This window comes from Anomalospiza imberbis, chromosome 2 (assembly GCF_031753505.1).
Source record: "Anomalospiza imberbis isolate Cuckoo-Finch-1a 21T00152 chromosome 2, ASM3175350v1, whole genome shotgun sequence".
NCBI classification, from domain to species: domain Eukaryota; kingdom Metazoa; phylum Chordata; class Aves; order Passeriformes; family Viduidae; genus Anomalospiza; species Anomalospiza imberbis.
Window position 1 is genome coordinate 23,559,619 of NC_089682.1, and position 14,393 is coordinate 23,574,011.

Here is a 14,393-nt window from a genome sequence, read left to right on the forward strand (position 1 = left end):
TCAGAAATTAAGTATTAGCTCAGTTTTTGATTTGGAATACAAAAGTAAAAGATTCTGTGCTGTTATGTGCTTCTGAAGTTTGGTGAACAAATGGAAAAATATGGAGTGTTTCATATTGTGTGTATAATACCTAGTAGCTTCTTTGGCCTGCTTTTATTTTCTCAGTTACAAAGAAATTGTACTTGAATTTAGGACCTAAATCTTCTAAAATCAAGATGCTTGTGAAGCATCATTTAAGTGAAGTAGTTCTGCTAGGCTGTCTTAATATAGTAAATAAAACATTCACAAGTGGCATGTCTTCCATTTGTACTGATAGCCAGTTTCCTTTGATGCATGTCAACTAGATGGCTTAACATTCTGTTCTTAGTTTTTGGTCAAGCTTTTACCTATTCTACTAGCAGGTTTTGCAAAAAATAAGCAGATGAGTAAACAGAAGTAGGTATTTTTTTTCCCTGTTAATGAAGCTAAGCTGTCAGTTGATAGTGTAAATGTATTATCAAGGAACAGCAATTTCATGTAAATGCATTATCCAGAAACAGCAATCTCTTCAAATGAATAAATTCCTGCTTTGAATGTGTTCAGATTTAGGTTTTTCTTTTTTTTTTTTTTTTTTTATTTTTCTCTTACTCTTCTGTGAATTCTTACTGGGCTGTGCCTTAAAGCAGCACTGCAGTCCTGTGCCATGACACTTGCTCCTCCTGCCACTCTGCCATCATCCATGCAGCAGCTGTAAGTGAGCCTGATAACCCAGCTGATCTGTCAGAAATGTTTCCCTGCTGGCACCTGAACTTTGGATCAAAAGCACTTCTTCCATCTAGTTTATCTGAAAAGGAGTTTTCAAAAGCTGAGTGTAACTGAAGTCTTTCTATTCTCTGCAGGTACTTGCCACCAGGGAGTGTGACTATTGCAATGTTGTGTAAAATAAAAAAATTCTAACAGTGCATTTCGAACCTATCTTCAAATGTTTACATAAAGCTCCTGTGACTCATGTAATCCACAGCAGAATCTTGATGATGCAAAAAGGAAAGTGTGGTGGTCACTTAAGCAAATGTTGTTAGGGCCTGAATCTATTCTTTAATATCACAATCTGGCTATTGAGGAAAGGGAGATTTATAAAAATTATAATAATAATTATTTTTAAATAGATTTTGTAGACATTCTATCAGAACATGAGTGACCATTACCCTTGAGTCAGGTTTTTTGCTGACCCTTGGTTTTGGATTTCGAAAACATCTGAAGTCTGTTTTAGGGACTAGATTTTCCCAGTAATTTTATATTTTTTTTTCTATGGTGATTATTTACATGCAAAATATGGCAGAATTGAAATTATGTTAATTTGTTTAAAATTTTAATTAATGCACTGAACTGGCAACCAAATCAGAAAAGACTATGCATTCAGTTTAGCAATAAGATATTTAACCATATCAAAGCTTTGGATGCAAACTATTTTAGGTTGGAAATAGAGTAATATTGTTTGAATAAACAAGTATCATGAAGGTGGACTCATTTCAGTTCTTCAGCTGTGGATTAACACTGGGAGCTACTGGATGAGGAATAAAAAGGGGACGTTTTCGTTAACTTCTCTCTTCCAGCCTGTCAGAATTATGTAGTAAAGTGTAGCTATGGCACTAGCCAGTATTCAGGAGTGAAGCTGGGATATGTACAGGGCATTTCTCAAACCTGCACTCTGGCTTGTGGTGATGCCAAGCAGCTTGTCCTCTGTTCTGTATCAGGTTTTACTGGTATGCTTTCATGTTGGGATTCACCTGCTGAGAACAGATTGTTGGTGGTTGTCATTCTAAATGCCTTTTGTATCACTTTGAAGTATGTTTGATAGATGTATAAAATCTTGCTTATTTCCCCCAAGACCAAGGTTCACCTCACTAGAAAAGGAGCAGCTGAGTTAATAGTATTAACCTTTTCTCTTTTTTTGTTACACTATCTTCATGAAATATTAAATGGTTTTAATTTTGACATGTGATGTCACATTTCTTAAGCAGAGGAGGCTTTGCAGCTTTAAAAGATGGGGCTTTTTACTGATTTTTTTTCTATTTATGTGACACATCGAAGTTGCCAATACAAGAAAGTTCTCAGCTTCTGAGTTTGCTGTGGAGTAAAAATCTTCGGATTTATGGAGTGAAATAGCCTTCATTAAGATAACTAACCAGTCTAGGAAGCAAACTTCCATTGGGTTTCTGGTGACAGACAAGATTTGGTTAAGATTTTTTATATTTCCAAGTATAAAATAAGATTGAATGATCAGTGAAGTGATTATTTTTGTCAATGTAATTAAAAAGTAAAATCGATTTTCTTATCATGCCAGTGCCAAAATCATGAGCTGTACTGAAAGTTATTTAATTTGTTGTGGTCTGTGTGCCGAATTTTCTGTTTTCAAACTGTCAAAAAGAATAGTAATTAATACAATAAAAAATGCAAATAAGGAGTCATTTACATTGTATTGTCTTTAAGCTTCTAGTGTATTCTGTACATTGAGATGTCATCTTACTTGAAATAATTAATTCCATAAGTTTGTTCTTTCTCTAAATCTCTTTAGTTGATCTGAGATTGGCATAACTTCAAGCAACTAAAATGAGAAAATCTGCAAGAAGAATATAGAAACAATCAATGACATTTAGAACATATGTTGTCCAAAAGTGTGAGGGTTTTGTTGGGTTTTGGTTTCTTTTCTCTGCATAGGGCCATATGCATATGATATATTGGAAGCTGAAACAAAAGCCACCTTGAGACACAGCTTTGAGTTACAGTATAGTTTCATATCTTGCCAATAAAGTTCTTGCATTTACTTTTCTTAGCTAGTTCCTTTTAAAGGATTGATGGCTGTATTTTTCTGTAACATTTTGCAAGTGCTTGCTTCATGTTCAATCTTGTTTCCATGTAGCCCTGAGGGTGACATTCAATGGAGTTCACTTCTGTTTATTCTATTGAAAAAATCCCTGATCCTGGTTTTTTTCCTCAATGTGTTATGAGCAATAGCAGCAATAAATTACAGATTAATTATCGTGAAAAACCATGAATGAGGAGACAAACAAAAGAGAGAGAACACATCCTATCGTGGTATTTTAAAGGATTTCCAGTAACATGATTAAATTAAAATTCTTTAAAACAAGGCCTTAAAGATAAAAAGCTTAAGGAATAATAAATAAAATTTTTCATATTAATGTCAATAGATCCATTTACCCAATTTATCTCAGTTTGCATGTTTTGAATAGTGGGAAATGAGTAAGGTTGTATGTGTGTGTCTGGGAAAGCAGGGTGTCTGGGTAATGTGAAAACCTTACCTTCTACAAAATGCTCTAATAGAAATTTAACACTGCAGAACAAATATTTACCTGTGGCAAGAAGGGGGAAAAATATATCTGCATTGCATTTATTATCTGGTATCACCACAACATATTTAGGCAGTGTACCTTTATTTGCTTGAGGGTCAAATGTTTTCAAATTGGAAAAAGGACTATGTGAAATAAAAATCTCCAGTGCTTATTTCCTTTGATACTGTATCCCCTTCTATGAGAATAAAACCAAAACCAACTAAAAAACTCCACCACCCATGCAGTAGTTGATTTAAGGCAGATGCAGTTTCTAGGGGTGGAGAGAGTACTTGAAACTAAAGAAGAGCAATGTCTTGGGAATGGAAGTGTTATATCCTTGGGTTTGAAAGTTTTCTGTCAGAATCTCATGCAAGTATCTTATGTTACACCAGAGGAGCTCAGGACTTCAAGGATCAAATTAGGTGGATTAATTTGAGGCAGGGGAAGGAAATACTTAAGTTTTGACTTTCATTTGACCATCTCACAGAAGCACAGGGTGGCTGAGGTTGGAAAGGCTCTCCAGAGGTCAGCTGGCCCAACGCCCTTGCTCAGGCAGAGCCATCTGGAGTCAAAACAACAAAATATTTTGTACTCCTCTTAAGTGACATCCTTAGAACCATCCTCAAAACTGAGAAAATAAAATATACACTGCTCCTTTTTTTCTGTATTTCACTGAAAAATAGAGCATTTATTTTTAGATTAATATTTTTTCCATTTTAAAGTTTTCTAAGCAGCCACTAATAACAAGTTATTATTTATAAGTAATATAATTAATTGTTCTCACAAGTTAAACTGCAGTGGAGTTGAAATTGCAAAGTATGAATTTTGCTCAGTTCCTCGTGTTCTCAAATGCTACAGAAGGACTATTTTACCTCTCTGGACTTAATTCAGGTCTGAAGCTGTGAAAGGGACCATGTATTGGTGCCAGCTGCTGCACACTGGTTGCTCATGACAAGCAAGTCCTGATAAAAGGTGGGGCTGGATTTGCTGTCTATAGACAGCTTTGAATTTTCATTTGGAAGAAAAATTATTTTTTGGTCAGCAAGTTCATGGTAAAGAGTTGTTACCTTAGTGACTTCCATGTGTAGAATCACAGTTTCCATTAGTTAATACACCTTTTTACCTCAGAGGTGTTCTAAATGGCCATGCTATTTAACCTCTATTCTTTCAAGTCTGAAGGCTAGTGTGGCCTTTCTGTGGATTGCAGAGGAAGGTTGATGTTGATGCAGGACTCAATTCTTTGCAAACAGGGACAAAACCTGGTGTGCTCACAAGCTGCTCGGTGTGCACTCAATCCAAAAAGTGCTGGTTGCTGTGCAAAACATGCCTCTATCAGACAGAGTTTCACAAGAAACTAACTTGCAGCCAGTTCTTTCTATCGTGGTGTGACAAGCTGACAAATCACATCTTGTGGCATTGTGCTTGCATTTCCACCAGACATAGTCTGTCTGATTAATAAATGCTGATCCTACATGGCTGGCTGGAGTGTGGGAAGGGAATGTGTCTCCACAAAAAAGCCCATGCAGGAACCACGAGCCCAAGCATGATCCCGTTTGGCTTGCCAGCCAACATTTATCCCAGGCAGATGGGAATGAAGCACAGCAGACCTCTTGGAAAAGAGGTTTCCTGGGTCAGGGAAGGCATTCAGGATGAAGGCTGGAGCAGCCTCACGTCTGTTCCTGGGACTGGATGACAGAGTTGTGCCATAGGTTTGAAGACATACACTTGCCTGCTCCCACCTGGTTTTATTCAAGCACCTCAAATGTATAACATCCATATTGCTCATGCAGGGGGCCTCATGTCAGCAAAAGAATTCCCTTTAATATTTTGGATTTTGGTAGTGCACAGAGTACATCTTCTTTTCTTCTCCCCCGAAAACTGTGCCATGGGAATTGGCCTGGAATACATGTAATTGAAAACAGAGGGAAACTGATGCCATTTCCAAGTCATGCCTTTCTTGTGATATAACTCCACATTTACTTAAGCATCAGTTTATGTACATACATTAGTAACACCATATATTTTTTAATCCTTCTCTTTTGAAATATGTAATAGTTTAATAAATCATTTCAAAGTCAAGAAATATTTTTCCACTGTTAATTAACAGAGCCTGAGTTGTTCTTTGTCCTTTTGGTGACAGAAGTATAGAGGAAGAATTGTTCTCGCTCTAAAAAAAAGAAATTTAAAAGGAATAAAATAACCACAGAAGTACTTTTAAAGTATACTCTGGAGTCATATTTATTTTTAAACAATAGTAAACCATTTAATTGTTTCAACTAGGCTTAGTTCCAAGCAGTTCTAAATTTGGAGTTAAAATAATTGATCTTAAAAAGATGTGCCAGAAAACAAAACTCTTCCTCTCTCATTTCCTGTTTGAATTGATGGGAATTTGGGCTCTTCTTTAGTTTATTTGGCATGCATTGCTCCCCCATGAAGCATGTCAAGGATCACAGAATGTCCTCTTCTCACAAGCAAAGCATGAATTTGTAATCCAGTGTGTAATTTTTTTTTTTCTTTAAAAATGAGCCTATTAAAAGAACTATTAAAAACATTTCAGTGATTTTGTACTGCTGGGCACAGAAGCAATTGCACTTCCAGCTTGCAGAGTGTTGAATATGTTATACATTGTCCTCTAATGCTGCTGATCACAATGCTGGAAGTGTAATACACAGCAGCAAAATCACAGCAAGATAACAGGAACATCAGTTGACACACACCAAGTGATCTGGTTCCTCCCAATGGTCCTGATTTTAAAAGGAGGGATATAACCAGATCAGGAGATGGGAACTCTGCCCCAAGAATTTAAGTAAATGGCCAGGGAGCTTCAAAATGTCCTTGGACAAAAGGAGATTCCACAGATCTCTGGAGGGGCTGTGTCTGCTCGTTTGGGACATCACAGAGTTAAGACATTAAATGTGGACTTGGAGTATAGGGGGTCTCAAAGAGTTTTGACACTTCAATCCCAAGACTTTTTATTGTGTTCTTGTGAGTCTGGAAAACTTCACAGAATTGAAATATATAGTTTATGATGTTTATGTCTGCAGATACAGTATCACTGGATCAGTGAGGGTAATAATACAAAACATAGTGAATTTAACTGGTAGGCATCTCGACATCTCATGGAACTATTTTGTAAAACAAGGGTAATTTTATTTTTCTTCAGGGGTTTTCTTTCTTTTTTTCTTTTTTTTTTTTTCTTTTTTTTTTTTTTTTTTTCTGGTGTTTTCCAAGAAGTTCTAGCCTAGAGTGACACTTGTAGGTTTATCCAAATGAAAACTATGCAACTGTTTAACTGAGTAACCATTAAAGACTCCCTATTCATAAAAAGATCATAAAAGTAGCTCTGTTTTGATTTAAGAAGGCTGTGATGTTGCTATGCTCTGCTATCCTTTTAGGTTGCCTTTACTCACTGAAAAATAGTTTTGTCATTACATTAATGTTTATAATTTTGGCTAATACTTGAACATGGTCATGAGATTGGAAATATTATTTCTCCTCTAATAGTTTAGGAGTTTCCAAACACTTAAAGAACATCAGTTTCTTTGTATGTCTGCAAGTCTGTCTCCCTTAAGCCAGTCATAGGGGGTTAACATTATAATGTTTCTGTTTTAATTGAATGCAACTGTCATTATTAAATTTAATATATAAGTCAGGAAAAAGTATTGTATGTGGGCTAGCACCAGAGAATGTGAAGAAAAAAAAACCGAAGTTGAATCAAAATTTCTATTTTTTTGCTTTAAATAGTCTCACAGAGAAGTAGCTGGGAGAGAAGTTAAGGACAAAGTGATTCAAGTTATTTGATTCATGAGAATGCCTCAACACATGATTTCACGGACAAGAAAATCTTTTACTAATACACCAAAATATTTTCAGATCCAGGTCCCATATGGAGTCTTTAAAAGGTGTGATTCAAGAGGCTGGAAATATGTCATTTTCATGTACAACAGGTGTGCCATGATCCAGTAAAGAGCTTCTACAGATCTGTCACAATTTGATCTTTCCATAGTATCCTACAGACACATCCAAATAGTGGGAGAAACTCTGAAGGCCTGCAGTACACTGGATTTTTGATTGTTGTCAGGCACAAGTGCAGGGAGTCTGGCACCCTGAGTCACCTCTTTGAGCCTGAGTCAAGGCTTTGTACCTCCAGGTGGTTATCCAACATAGTCATTGTAAATGACCTTCTGGGGTCAAATTAGTCCTTAAATTAGTACAATGAGTACTTAAAATTCGTTGATATTTTTATCTTTGTGAGTGTGGTGGGGGTGTCAAAGCATCTTGGGTTGCAACGTGCAGATCCAGACACCCACACGTCTCTTCTGCCTCTCCTCAGACTTTCTGTAACAGCAGCATAAACACCGGAGTCAAAATGAGGAGTGGTCTTTTTCCACTGTGTTTTAGTAAGATGAGAGTCTGTAAGCACAGTCCAGGGGGAAGAAAGGAAAAAGAGCTTGTTGGTTAGAATCTGTGGTCTGGGGTTTGCACTAAGAAATGACAGCCAGAGAATGAAAACAGAGCTCTGACAGCTCTTCGGGGGAAGAGGTGAGGTCTGAAAGAGCAATGGGACAGGAAAGGGAAGTTGTCACACAGCCAAAATTAATTTAAAAAGGAATGAGGCTGACAGGACTTGAATGGAGAGGTTTCATTTGCCTTGCATCCACCTTCACTCAGATGAAAAAGCAGCCTCCTTAAAAAGTAAAACTATTTAAGGGGTTTTAGCATGCTGCTCCCTAGGAATAGGCTTGTTCTTACAGCATGAGTCAGCCAGCAGAAAAATCCCCTTCTCCTGAGAGGACCATGGAGTGAGAACAGACCTGGCTCACCTCAAGCAGCTTTGCAGAGCTGCAGTCCTGTTCACTGCACAGGCAGGGCTCCTGCTCCAAGGGGCTGCTCCCATCATTTCAGCAAAGCTCATTGCCCTTCTGGGAAGCCCTGGCTTTTGCTTTGGAGGCTGTAAATATTAATATACAGTTGTTTGTCTTCTCCTTGCAGTCCTTTCATTTTTTCTTTAGTTTGTGGTTTTTTTTGTTTTGTTTGGTTTTTTTTTTGTTGGTTTTTTTTTGGTTTTTTTTTTGCTTTTAGTGATTACTCATCTATTATATAGTAAGCTACTTAAACAAACTTTTCTGTTACTGTAATTTTGTGTGAAATAGCATCGTTTTTAAACTGGAATAGTGGGAAGGAACTTTCTCTCCTTTCTTGAGGTTAGGTAAGCAAACGTGCTCACAGAATACCTCAGTCTGATTGAGTGAAAGCCTCAAATCCTCTCTTGCACACTGGCACAGGCAACTATGAAAACCTAGTCTCAATTAAGTTATTTTTGTAAAATAGTGGCTATTTAACCAGAATATAAAAAGAAGGCAGAAGTTCAAAGACCACTGTTTACTTTCTCATCGCCGATTGTGCTTTTTGTTGAAGCTAGGTGATGCTACAGGGGCAAGGATCAAGTATGGATAGATTTTGCAGCCTGATAAGGTGTCTAGCATTCTGTCCTCGAACCAGAGATTATTGCTGTGCAAGGTAAGCCAGTCTATCTGGGAAGCACACATCTCTTCTTTCTCAAAATCCTACCTACTTTTGTATTAGTCATAATTTGTAGTTGAACACTTAGGAATTTGCTCTCTTTCTATTCCTGAGCCTGTAGGATAGAAGACCTTGGGAATACTGTGGGTCCCTGTCTTTTCTTATTAAATTTCTTTTGTTCCTTTCTTTCCTGAGGAAATTGAAATGATAAGGAATAAATAATGAAAACCAGATTATTTTTTTGAAATTATATAACCATCAAGTAAATAAACAAAAATGCAAACAGCTCAAATAATTACAGCTGTGTTGCCAAGCCTTGGCAGTCTGTCTTAGTGAGTTTGACTGTCTCCACCCAGCTGAGTTTGCAAAGAGACAGTGCTCATGGAAAGGGGGCTTGCTTGCCTGTCTGCTCTTCCACACTTAACAGTTTCCAAGAGGGAAGGAAAAGCAGGATACCAGCACAAATCCCATTTCCTTGCTCTCCATGTACTTTAAATCCTCTCCCAAAGCAGGAGCAAACAGCTGTGAGACGAGTGTGGATCACTGGCGCTCAGTCGTATGAGGAAGAGTTGCTGTGCCCTTTCATGGCTGTGAACACAGCGATGATTAGCACTTACATGCCACACAGTTCTGGTACAGCTGCATGTCCTGGAGTGCTGCAAGTGATACAAATGAGGTTGGCCAAAGCCCATTCTATCACAAGGCATTCTCCAGCTCAGAGGTTTACTCTTGTATTGTGTTACAAAGGCTTTGGCCAAACTCCTTTCTTCCCCAAGGAAACTCAGCACAGCTCCCTCACCCATCACAAAGTCCAAATCAGAATCACATTCTGGACAGTGAGCCAGACTCCTGGCCCCAGGCCCAGCTACTAGGTCTGCCTAGGGAAGCATATAACAGCCTTGAAATCTGCCCTGAACACACTGTGGAGCAAGACAGAGAGGAAGATGCCTTCTGCCCATCCAAAAAGCTCACAGCAGTAAGGGGAGATGGATGTGCCAGAGCTGGATGGAGCTCTTGATACTGCCTAAGTTAAAGGAAACATAACTCTCCTTCCACTCTTCAAATATCTGCTACATTGCTTTTGTCTGATATTCCTCTAGCATAAGAAATTTGGGGGATGGAAGCTGAGATAATTTTCTGATAGAGCAAAAACTTATGTTAACCTTGAGTGCTATCATGTTTGCCTCCAGCAGCCAAGAGACCTCCATTTCTGCTCCACATTATCACTGGGTGATACTTTGATCAGCAGAAAAAGTCTAAGGAAGTTCTCTGGGGAGAACAGAGGTTTCCTGGTGTGAATCAGAAGGGTGGCTGCTCTTGCTTAGCTGTGAGGTCCCTTGAAATGCAGGTCCTCTGTTTCACTTGCTCGGTGAATAAGCTGTGAATAGTCAGTCCTGCTCATGGAGGGAAGGAAATTCTGATAAATCAATAGTCAGGAAGTGGACTTGCAGAGGATGCAGATGGCAAACCAGTGTCAGAGTTATTTTCAGTGACAATATTGGCAGGGTTTTGTTTGGTTGTTTTTTTTCTTTTCTCTCTCTCTCTCTTTTTTTTTTTTTTTTTTTTTTTTTTTTTTTTTGGAGGGGGTGGGTGCGGTTGGGGCGTTTGCAATTATTCCAGCTGTCACTGCATGGAAGTTTTGCATTGTGTAAGAGAACATTGACTAAACAAAAAAGCTTGGGTTTTTCAGTTTGAAATTGTCTGTGAAATCCTGTACATGTAGGGATTAAAACTGAGAGTTAGTTACATTAAGAAAATAGCAATGAGAAAAATCTTCATTTAGGGTGTCTGCGACAGTCATACCAGGTGGCCCTCTTTCAAGCTTGAAGGGTGGACTCTCCCAGGACCAAGGCGATCTGTACTCTGGCTTTCTCTGTGTGAGAGAATGGCAGAAAGGCTTAAAGCTTGCATTGATAATCTTTTTTTTCTATATCTGTTCCTCAGTCTTACCTCTCAATGACCTGAGATGGTATTCATCTTTCCGAAGCCTATGGCCTGCGTCATGGATACTCCCCTAAGTATCTCTAATCAGAAACATTTGTAATTGATATCTGTTTGTGTACTTTTGGTTATTGAGAATGTAGTGCAGAGAGACATCTGCTAAATTATTTTGATTAAATCCTGGGTACTGTGTTTTAAATGGAAAATCAGACAATTTGCAGAAAGGTATTTGTTATCTAACAAATCACCAATGATGTAAGTAGGATTTTCTTCCTAATATTGTTATGGGTATGTAGTTGTTACTCTTTGAAAGTTCTTAAAATACATCTCAACAGGAGTGTTGATAGCTGTGGATTCAGGAATAAAGAATGCAGTTACTATTCAGGAGAGCCAACTGAATTTGGAAGCTTTCCTTCCAATTTACTGTAATTATGTCACTGGAAGAGGTGCTGTTAAATATGTTAGGGGTCAGTGAGAGAAAATTTAATTATATCAATGCTGACAGTTCTTTTGTTTTTCATGCATAAAGCATTAAGTGTTAAAATCCTTGGACTGATTAGTAGAAAAATGAAGATTAATGTCTTATACTGTAAAGAGAAGGAAATCTGCCCATTGTTAGCAAAAAATCAACCCTGATAAACTAGACAGCTATCATCTTTTTATGGGAAGGACTAGGATAACAGAATATGACATTTGGCTTTGTTAATGAAAAAAGGCTTATGAAATATAACTCAGAAGTTTGATCACTTCAGGGTGATATCATGTAGGCACTCACTGCCACCACATATACTTGCTGTACACTTTCCATGTACAGTTCACTGTGGAGGGGGATGACTAGAAACAGCTGCCTTGCCTCAAATATTCCAGATAGCAGCTTGTCAAAACAATCTGCTGGTGAGCAGGGAACTTGTTGTGATTAAGTAATTTTTAGTGGATGTTTCATCAATTTGTGCAATTTTCAAAGCTCTGCTTCCTTCAGGATTTTCTATGAGTCGTAGGCAAGAGTCATAAAAGACAGCTAATCTTAATGTTATTTGCCATTATGGATTATTGTTACTCTGCCCCTAACACACAATTTTACAGTCTGTATATGTGTGTTTATCAGTTTTGTACTGTGTTCAATGCAGATGAGTTTACTGTGTGACCAGGCCTCTTAGATGTGAGTCATGCAAACAATTAATAAAAGTGTCATTTACCCAGAAATCCCCGTATCCTGGATATTATGAATGGCAGTTATAAGGGAAAACTGATGTGCAAAATTAAATTACTTGCTAGGGGTCACTTAAATGGTCAAGTTCAGCCTGCCATCCAAGACTCCAGACCTCCAAAGCCTGTTTTCTCTAACTGATCCTTTGGTAATACCAAAGACGCAGGAGCACAGCAGAAAAAATGGGCACCGTGTAGCTTGTGCTCATGTCCATCTAAGTTATAATGAAAAGCAAGAAATATGATGGAGTTCAGTTAACAAAGACTTCAGGACAGCTGAGATAATTCTTCTAAAACAGCCTTCTAAGAAGGTGCTCTGTAGTGGTTACAGTATTTCAGAATTTTTTGAAGTGAAGACAAATTCATTGCATTTAGAGGCTGTCTGAAAACATAACTCAAAAGACTGGGGTGAACACACACTGTCTTTTTTTCTCACTTACAGAAAAACAAACACAAACTTGAAGTGCTTCTTGACTTTCATTAACTATGCATTTGAGTATGAAGTATAATTGAGAAAAAAAGCATTTGAGTTTAATGGAAATATTATTGGGTGTTTTTCAACAACTATGAAGTTGCACAGCTTCATAATCCTGAATGTTTTTTTAGTATCCACCTGCCATTTTTTTCCAACATTGTGATTAGTAAGTATTTCATTAGCTCCCCACAGCTTTGTATTTACAGTATTTTGTCCAAGACACATGATGAAAATGTTTATCATTTGGATGAAATAATGAAAATGACCTTATTTTATTTCCTCATGTATTGCTGCCAAAGTCTGTAACAATAACAAAGATAAATACAAACTCAGAATATTTTAGCCAAGACTTTGTAATGAAAAAGCATCAAAGGCATTATATTCAACTGTGTAATTGCCTTGTACAGACTCTGAGACAGAACAGCTGGTTGGAAACATAAATAGTTCAATTTGCCTCATTAGGGTGTGTGTTTATATAGTGAAATATTCTTAATTTGTACATTAAAATTGTGCAAGATTATAAAGACACCCCCCAGGGACCATATGTGAGGGTGTAAAACTGCAATATCATATAGAATAGAGCCACAGAGATTTTTTTTTTTGGAAATAAAGATCTTTAGTTCTAAAAACAGAGTACTCTTCAAAAATACCAAACTGCAACAATAGCTGTAGCCATTTCCATGTTTACTCCATAAAAGCACCATTCAGTCATGCAAATCAATGTGCCCATTAATATAGCCGCACAAACGTCTGCTCTTTTCTGGTATTTGGGTGTCAGACACTTAAACCTGTTTTAGCTGCTCTGTTTGAGACTGTCTGCAGAGGAGGAAAACAGGAGCTGCGGGAAGCAGCCCACCAGTGACCTATTGGGTTTCACTGAAACTGCTGTGTGGGATTAAGTGGAGAGATTGCAAATAAAGGAATGGAAAAATCTATGCATCTTTGTGTCCTGAGGCAATGTCTGACAGTTAATTCAAGCCTTCTTAGTCCCATATATGCAGTGTTGTGTCAGCTGAGAAGCAAGATTTTGCTGCTGAGTTGGATCTCCAGGATTGCCTGGCTGCTGAGAGGACATGCTAATTGCTGGTGTTCCCAGCTGACTTGATAACAGCAGCCCTGGTGCCTTCTACTATTGCCTTGGTTTCACAATAAATACGTAGTTGGTGGGTGGGTGGTTCCAGTCAGTGGTGTCTACAAAGTTGTGTTTAGCAATAGTCATGAAGCTGTGAAAGTAACCATGCCAGACTTTCCCAATAGCTCTCTTTCCCTTGCACTGAAAGGCAAAATATATTGCTTGAACTTCCCACACCCTGGACATCATTTTAAGGAGTTTTCTTTTTTAATCTCACACATCTTAATTTCCTTTCACCCCTTTCTACCCAGAAAATACTGGATACATAGGAAAAGTTTTAGGCAAAGACATGGGTGATGGCAAGTCTGGAAATCAATATCATAATCCTGTAACATCCTCTTTGTTCTTTATCAGTGCAAAGATGGCCTCCTATCCCATGTTTGGTTTTCCCATCTTTGTCACTATCAGCTCAGCTACAGTTTCCAGTAGCTCATAACATATGTTAAAAATATCTTTCTTCTGATCATAGCAGAGAGGCATGAAGCCTCAGATTTTGGAGCCTGGATCTGCTGTGCTTGGGCCTGTTTTCAGATCCAAGGGTGCTATGTGTGGAGAGAAAAGGGTTTTGCACATCTCTGCCAGGCAGGCGTGTTCCCCACAGCACATTTTCTAGTGTTAAGTCTAATTTTAAATGTGGTTTCCTCCACCTCCTTTTACTAATCTTTCATACTGAGTTGATCTCATTGTCTGGCAGCTTTTCCATATGTTCAAGTGTTTGCCTTCTCAGTTCCATCCTATTACTCCTAATAAACTCCCTCATACCATGTTTAATAACTTCTCCTCTTAC